The sequence below is a fragment of the Muscardinus avellanarius genome, assembly GCF_963383645.1.
Source record: "Muscardinus avellanarius genome assembly, chromosome: 1".
In the NCBI taxonomy this organism is placed as follows: Eukaryota; Metazoa; Chordata; class Mammalia; order Rodentia; family Gliridae; genus Muscardinus; species Muscardinus avellanarius.
This window is the reverse complement of record NC_137786.1, coordinates 30,207,868-30,216,207: the sequence shown is the minus strand read 5'-3', so window position 1 is coordinate 30,216,207 and position 8,340 is coordinate 30,207,868.

Genomic DNA, 8,340 nt, shown 5'->3' with positions numbered 1-8,340 from the left:
CCCATCTCCCGAGATGCATGCCTTTAAAAGGAGAGCCCGCGTCCTCAAGCTTCGGACAGGCGCACGGGCCCCACGGTGCCTCGCCCTGATCCCCGGGAGAGCCGTGCCATTAAAACTTTACATGCCATGTGTACCGGACCTCTCTCGTGTTTTTCACACTCCGCCGTACGCACATTATTTTTATTTTACTCGCATTTAATTTTTTATTTTACTTATCATTTGGTGCCGAACCGGGAGAACTCTTGGGTCCCTCCCCATTTTTTTTTTCCTTTTTTTTTCTGTTTTCTCTTTTTATTTTTACTCTCTTTTTGAGCCCCGGACTCTCCGACCCGCCAGCAGCTCGACTGTGAGGTCCCATACCAGCGCTCCGCTTGCAGGCGTTGCTCCCGCCACTGCCGCCACTGCTGCCCCATGCCTGCCCGGACCGTAAGCCATCTTTTCAGCCCCGCGCTCTCCAGGAGAGCCGGCGGCCTTCTTCCTGCCCCGGGCTCTGCTGAGAGTCCGCGGCCATCTTTCCAGCCCCGAGCTCTGCTGAGAGCTCACGGCCATCTTTCCAGCCCTGAGCTCTGCTGAGAGCTCGTGGCCATCTTTTCAGCCCCGCGCTCTGCTGAGAGCCTGCAGCCATCTTTTCGGCCCCGCGCTCTGCTGAGAGCCGGTGGCCATCTTTTCCCGCCCATGTGCTCTCTTCCGGAGCGCCGGCGGCCATCTTCCGCGGCCACCACCGCTGGGGCGTGCAGGCTCCACCGGCCGCCAGGCTGCTAGTTCCACCCGCCCAGAGCCAGGCTCCTTGGGTGATGCTGGCACCTCTTCTACTTGCTGACCTCCTGCACGGGCCAGGACCTCTGCCTGCTGCTTGGACCTCCTAAAACCGCCGTTCCCGCCTGCCCACGCCGCCCGCCGCTGGAATGGGAACGCGCCGCCCGCGGACTGCGCCACGCCGTGCACCTATGTCTTCTCCACGCCTGGCGTTGCTTAGACCCGCCTGCCGGGGCCGCCTGCCTCCTCCATCTAGGCGGCCGCCACTCTGCTAAACAGCCCCCAGCCCGCCAAGTCCAGCCCGCGCTCCAGCTGGTTCCTCCACTCGGACTCGCGCCCTGGCGCCCTTCACCCTGTGCCTGCCCACCCCTGCTGCCTGGGCCTGGCCATTCCGGAGTCGGCGGCCATCTTTCCGGCCCGAGCCAGGCAGCTTGGCACTTGCTCTGCCTGCCAACTGCCTGCGCGGGCCAGGACCTCTGCCTGCCGCTTGGACCTCCTAAAGCACCGTTCCAGCTTGGTTCTCCGGTCACCGCCGGGACCTCTGGCCGGTTTGCCCCACCCGCCCCGAGCCAGGCTCACTGGCGGTGCTCCTCGGGGCCCAGCCTCAGCGTCTGGCGCGTGCCTGGAAGCCATTTTGTCTCCACGCCGCCTGCCCGGCAAGCCATGCCGCCTGCGCACCCCCACTGATCCTGCCTGCGCCAGCCGCCAGTGCCGTCCACACCAGCCACCGGCATCCACGCGCCCCAGCTCCACCACGCTCCCAGCAGCTTCTCAGCGCTTCTGTCGCAGCCAGCACTGGCTGGCAACACTTCACTCCGGTAAACTGCCTCCTTCCCTTGGTTAGCGGGTTCCGGACTTGGGTCTTCCGGTCCACTGGGACCCAAAAATCCAAGCGCTTGGTGACCCATTGTCCCCCGGTCCACTGGGACCACCCTGCGGATGACCAGGTCATCCTCCGGTTTTGAGAAGGAATGAAGACGTTCTTCCCTATCTCTTAACCTCTGTTTCCAAACGATTGAGCAGGGAAATCGGGGACGCCCATTTCCTGTTCTTTGTTTCCGCCCGCGAACCAATTATGGGGAGTCGAACCTTTATACTAGCAGATGCCCTGAGAGCCTGTCTGCCTTGATACGAGTTGGGAAATAGGTTGCGGTGGCCCAGGAATAGTTAGGAACTTTTATAAGTGGTCTGGTATCCCTCCAAATGCTCTCCCCCATCAGCTTCCATTTATTTTCCTGCCAGCTGCCATTTTGTGATGGCGCATAGTCACTGCCTGGTGATGTCACAGTCACCATCTTGGCCTGCGCCAGACTGCAATTTTGCTGGGTGGCCCGCTCGGGCGCGCCCTAGGTGCTGCGGGAAACGACAGGCCGGGGCTGGGGCGACACTCTCTGTCTGCCCGTGCGGAGTCCGCGTTGCCATTCTTGCTGGACACCCGTCTCGGGACTTGCTCTTTGTGAGTATAGGTCCGTCGCAGCTGACAGAACCTTAACATAGCATCTAAGTTTTAATTCCAGAGAGAAACAGGCGGAAATGGAGCGTACACTCTTGACTTTGCCAAAAAGCAGATCCCTGGTAGCTGCCCTTCGGCTGGCGGTGGCGGCTCAGCCCCCTGGAGCGCCACCTAGGTGTGGAGGACTGCAACAACAACTACCTCCAGGAGCCTGCCTCAAGTGGGGCAAAGCCACGCCTAACTGCTCGGCATGTGGCCAGGAGGGCCACTGGAACAATGCCCTTGGAAAAGGGTGAGCCCCAGGTGCCTCAACACAGGGGGAGCACCTTTCCAGACCAGGCCCCGCCGCTGGCCCTACTCAGCCTGGCTGAAGACTGATGGCTCCTGGATCCCTCAACCTCCATCCTCTTTGCCAGCTCAGGGTAGCTCTCCAGGTACTGAGTAAACCAGTCTCCTTTTTGGTCGCCTGCTCAATCTCATAATTTGTTTTTTTTCTTTAATAGCCCTTGCCTGTTCAAGCCTCCTCAAGCGCACATCACTAAGCTGTCCAGGGTAACCTCCAATTCGCACTGCAGCTATGCACCCACCTGCACCCCCTTCTGGGGGACTGGACTCCCGACTCCTCCCAGCCTGGGGCCCCTGACGACGCCCCTTGACAGCAGGAAGAAGCTAGAGGGTCCAATCGTCATCCATTATCCCTACCATCAAAAGGCCGGAATGTTAAGTTGGGTCCTGCACTCATGTGACTTTGTGTCACATGACCTCTGCAGGGCAAGGGAGGGGCTGAAACCCCCGCGAGAATTGGGCATTCCCGCGAGTAAACCCCCATCTCCCGAGATGCATGCCTTTAAAAGGAGAGCCCGCGTCCTCAAGCTTCGGACAGGCGCACGGGCCCCACGGTGCCTCGCCCTGATCCCCGGGAGAGCCGTGCCATTAAAACTTTACATGCCATGTGTACCGGACCTCTCTCGTGTTTTTCACACTCCGCCGTACGCACATTATTTTTATTTTACTCGCATTTAATTTTTTATTTTACTTATCATTTTCCTCCTTAGGAATGTGTGGCGCTCATGACTAATGTTTATAACTAAGGAAAATTTTGTGAGAACCTTCCTCTGCAACCTTCTATGTGTATCAGAAGCTGCAGGACAGTGTTCAAGACTTTGAGCTAAGGCCTACCGCCTCTTTTCACACACCCTCACAGCTCACAGCTTCTTCCCTTCACTGAATCCTCAACTCCTCCCTTCTCCCACCACTCTGTTTCCTCACCAAAGGAATCAACTCCTTTGTCTTCTTGTCTGGGTTCCTGTAGCACTTAAAAAAAAAAAAAAAAAAGAATCCCTCCTCATAGGACCAAGCGCATGGTATGTCAATTTCATTTGTATCCTCAGGCTGGTCTGCAAGGGACCTGGGGCCATTGATTGTGCCTTTATCTCTCTTATCACTACACCATGAATCCCTAAGCAAAACTTGTCTACTTATCCCCCCTCTCTCCCACCACTGGCACATAGGCGGCTTCTTTGAAGGTTTAGGGAATGAGTAAATGACAGAGTGACTGGACAAGTATCCTCCACCACTGGCCACTAAAACAGGCTTTCCTTATCAGAATCAGCCTCACTCAGCTGGTCACTGGTTCACAGCTGTCATTCAGCTCAAGGAGAGTTGAGTAGACGCTAATCAGCGTCTGCGGCTAATTTTTCATGCCCTGCTACAGGTTTCATCGACATCATCATCATCAACACATAGCATCCATTTTGTCATCTTAATCATTTTTAAGTGTATAGTAGTGTTAAGTACAGTCGCAGTGTTGTGCAATCGACTTCCAGGAACTTTTTCATCTTGCCACACTGAACTCTACCCCTTGAACACTCTAGAGTCCCTCTCCAGTTCTTGGTAACCATCTTTCTATTTTCCGTTTCTATGATCTATTTTAGATACTTCCTATGTGTGGAATCATGTAGTAGTTGCCTTTTTGTGACTGGCTTATTTTGACTGCTTTCTTAATTAGTGCAATATTCTTGAGGTTCATACATGTTGTAGCATGTATCTGAATTTTTTTCTTTTTAAAAGGGCAAAAGTATTACCTTGTGTGTATATACTGCATTTTTAAAAATCAGTTCATCTGTCCATGAATATTTGGCCTGCTTTCGCCCTTTGCCTATTCTGAAAAATGCTGCCATAAACATGAGTGTGTGAATACCTTTTTAAGATTCTATTTTAGCCGGGCGTGGTGGCGCACGCTTGTAATCCCAGCATTTGGGAGGCTGAGACCGGAGGATCGTGGTTCACGGACAGCCTCAGCTACTTAGTGAGGCCCTCTGCAACTCGCAACTCAGTGAGATCTGGTTTCAAAATAAAGAATAAAAAACAGGGCAGGGGGTGTAGCTCGGAGGTCGAATGCCCCTGGGTCCCATCCCCAGATCCGCAAAAAAAAAAAAAAAAAAAAAGATTCTATTATTGAACAAAGTCTTTGGATACATATCTAGAAGAGAGACTGATGGATCATAGAAACTCTATTTTAGTTTTGTCTTAGGAAGTTTCATTTTTTAAAAATATGGCTGCTGCAGTTTTGTGATCAGGTAATAAGAATGGCCCAATGCTGGATGGATTGGGCTGCCACTTCAAAGTACCACAGACTGAGTGGCACTTTGTTGTTCTAGTCTTATGCTTCTATAAAAGAATATCTGAGACCAGGTCATTTCTAAATAATTGAAATTTATTTCTCATCATTCTGGAGGCTGGGAGTCCAAGTTCAAGGCACTGACAAGTTCAGTGTTTGCTGAAAGCCCAGTCTCTGCTACAAGATGGCATCTTGAGCACTGTGTCTTTACGTGGCAGAGGAGATGGAGGGCCAAACTTGCCCCAGCCCTCTTCCTCTCCCCCCTTTATATATTTTGATCCTGGAGATTGAACCCAGGGGCATCTTATCTCTGAGGTCCCCTACTCCAGCCTTTAAAATTTTTTGTTTCAAAAATATTTCCAGCTGGGCATGGTGGTGCACGCTTGTAATCCCAGTATTTCAGAGGCTGAGACAAGCGGACTACAGGTTTGCAGCCAGCCTCAGCTACTTAGTGAGGCCCTCTGCAACTTAGTGAGATTCTGTTTCAAAATAAAGAATAAAAATTTGGGCTGGGGGTGTAGCTCAGAGGTAGAATGCCCCTGGGTTCAATCTCTAGGACCAGAAAGAAAAAAAAAAAAAAAAAAGGAAAGAACGAAAGAAAGAAAGTTAGTTTCTGTCTTCCTAAGTTGCTGAGTGCTGGTTTCCAACCTGTCCTCCTGTCTCAGCCTACAAATACTGGGATTACAGGCATGCAGCACTACACCTGGCACCCTCAATCACTTTTATTTTATTTTAATTTTTTCTATTTTTATAACATTTTATATAACTCATAAAACAGTGCTTGTATAAAAAAATTCACACAAAGTTGCTAGAGAGCATACAATTTCAAAAATGTCCTGGGTTTTTGTTACATTCAGTTTTCTAAGGATGCACTCAAATCAATGGTATAATGTAGACATTATGCAGTATTTCATTATCTTTGGTAAACCTATTCTCATTATCTGTCTTCTCACAGTATTAACTCTGATATCCACTTTGTGCAGGGTCTGCTCTCACTAGGATGTCAGAAAAACATTAAGGCTGGATCTACAAGAGGCAAGTATTTCCAAACAGCAAAACATCCCCTGGGCTCCACCCTATCTGCACGGCTCAAGGACCTCTGACTGGTCCTTGAGCCGTGCAAGCAAGAAACCACCTTTGAAGACAAAGGTGGAAACTGAGGCCATCTGTACAGGAACCCAAGTGTCTGTCAATCACTTTTATAAAGCATTAATCCCATCCAGGGGAGTGGAGCTCCCATGGCATGGTCACCTCCTAAACGCCTCACCTCTTAATACCTTTGCATTGGGAATTCCATTTCCACATGAATTTTGGAGGGACAAAATCTTTCAAACCATTGCACTTAAGTAATGGAGTTTATTTCCCCACCATCCTGGTTGCTGGACATCCCATCTCAAGAAGTCAGTAGGGTTGGCTGCTCCTGAGCTTTACAGATGGCCACCTTTCCTCTGGGTCTTTGCTTGGCCTTTTCTCTGTGCAGGTTCATTCTTAGAGTCTTTCGTTTCATAAGCACATCAGTCATGCTGGTTTACGGCCCTACCCTCGAGGCCTCAGTTCAAATTAGTCACCTCTTTAGAGACCTTATCACCAGACAGAGTCTCATAGGTTAGGGCCTGCCCACACAATGCCATTTAACCCTGATGACCCCTTTCAAGGCTGTCTCCAAATATGGTTACATTCTGAGGTACGAGAGGTTGAGACTTCAACAACGAATTTTTGGGAAATTAGCGTTCAGTACATAACAGGTCCTGACACAAGTTATCCTTTCTGTTATCAATATGTGGATTTATGAAGATCCCACTGTCAAAATAAACAGAAGAGCTATTTGCCTTTGGAATGAGCCTGAGGCCCATCTGAGGGACTCTACTGAGTGGTTCATGATTGTGTGTTGAAATTCGCTGGAGCAGAGCCCGAGGGGTACCCAGTGGAGAGACAGCACAAGCTAAACATGGTGGCAGATGGGGTGCCAGGAGGGAGGGAGAGCCTGTTGAATGGAGAATGTATAGAGAAAAATTTCTGCCTCATTGGAATTCCTGCATTTTCCTCTAGAGCAGGTGTTAGCAAACTTTGTAAAGAACTAGATAATATTTTCATCCTTGCTGACCATATGGTCAACAATAGCTTGCAGCTAGAAAGAAGCTGTGAGCAACATCTAAACAATAGTTATGGCTACATCCCAGTAAGAGTTATTTACAAAAATAACTGCAGGGCAGCCTACAGGGTTCAGTGTGCCCAGGTCTAAAACAGCCCTTCCTGAATGACCCGATCTTAATTTTACTTGGTTTCTATCATTTGAATTATTTTATCTCTCAGTAAATTATAGACAAATGATAGCTATGCAAAATAATTCTTTTCTTTTTTTAGTACTGAGGATAGAATTCAGGGATGTTCTACTTCTAAGGCCCCTAGCCCTATTTTATTTTTATTTTAAAACAGGGTCTTACTAGGTTGCGGAGCCTGGCCACACACCTGCAATCTTCCTTCCTGTCTCTGCCTCCCAAATACTGGGATTAGAGGTGTGTGCCCTCATATCCAGCTGCAAAATAATTCTTGACTCTAGAGATATAAATTCTTAATCCTGGGAAGTTCAACAGACAACTGCCCTCTTTGAAAGAAGCCAGCCTTGCATGGATTTGTACATTTCTTTCAATTTTTATGATCTATAAACGTGGGTTTTCCCCCTTTGGATTCTCCAGTTCCATTCCCTCACTAATAATAAAATAGTATTTAATATGTGTTTGTTTTATAATTACACAAGTCCTGATTGTATCTTTTTGTTCTCTGAAGCACCTATACAAATAGGTGCTATTTGTTCTTCCCATACAGACTTTTTAGCTCACCCTTTTTTCCCCTACCACTTTGGATATACAGCCTCTAATTTCCTTTTTTTTTTTTTTTTTTTTTTTTTTTTTTGTAGTTCTGGAGATTGAGCCCAGGACCATTCTACCTCTGGGCTATTTCTCCAGCCCCGTTTAATTTTTTATTCGGAAATACGGTCTCACTAAGTTGCTAAGGGGCTCACTAAGTTCTAAGGCTGGTCTTGAACTTGTGATCTTCCTGTCTCAGTCTCTCAAGTACTGGGAGTAAAGGCGTGTGCCACCATGGCAAGTCTAACCTCCCCTTTGAGTAACTCATCACTGCTCTTCTGTGTGTATGTTTATTGAATATATAAGTAAATTTTTTCGTATTAATTTTTTTAGCTTAATTTGTAGGTCCCAGCCACTAATAAAAGTTATAAGAAATGGTAACCACTTAAAAAAGGTATAAAAGGTATAAGGAATTGCCACTTATAAAAGGTATAAGAAATAATTTGCCTCTCCTACACAGTAAAGAAATTCCCATTCCAAATAGCTGGGAAAATAAAGCAGTATTATAATAAAATGGGCAAGACAGAAAAAAGTCAGATAAGAAAACAGCAGAGGGAATTCATTCAGTTTTAGACTTTTTAATGTATCAAAGGGTAGTGAAGGTGTTACTATACAACAGCACTTATATCCACCCAATCTTCTTA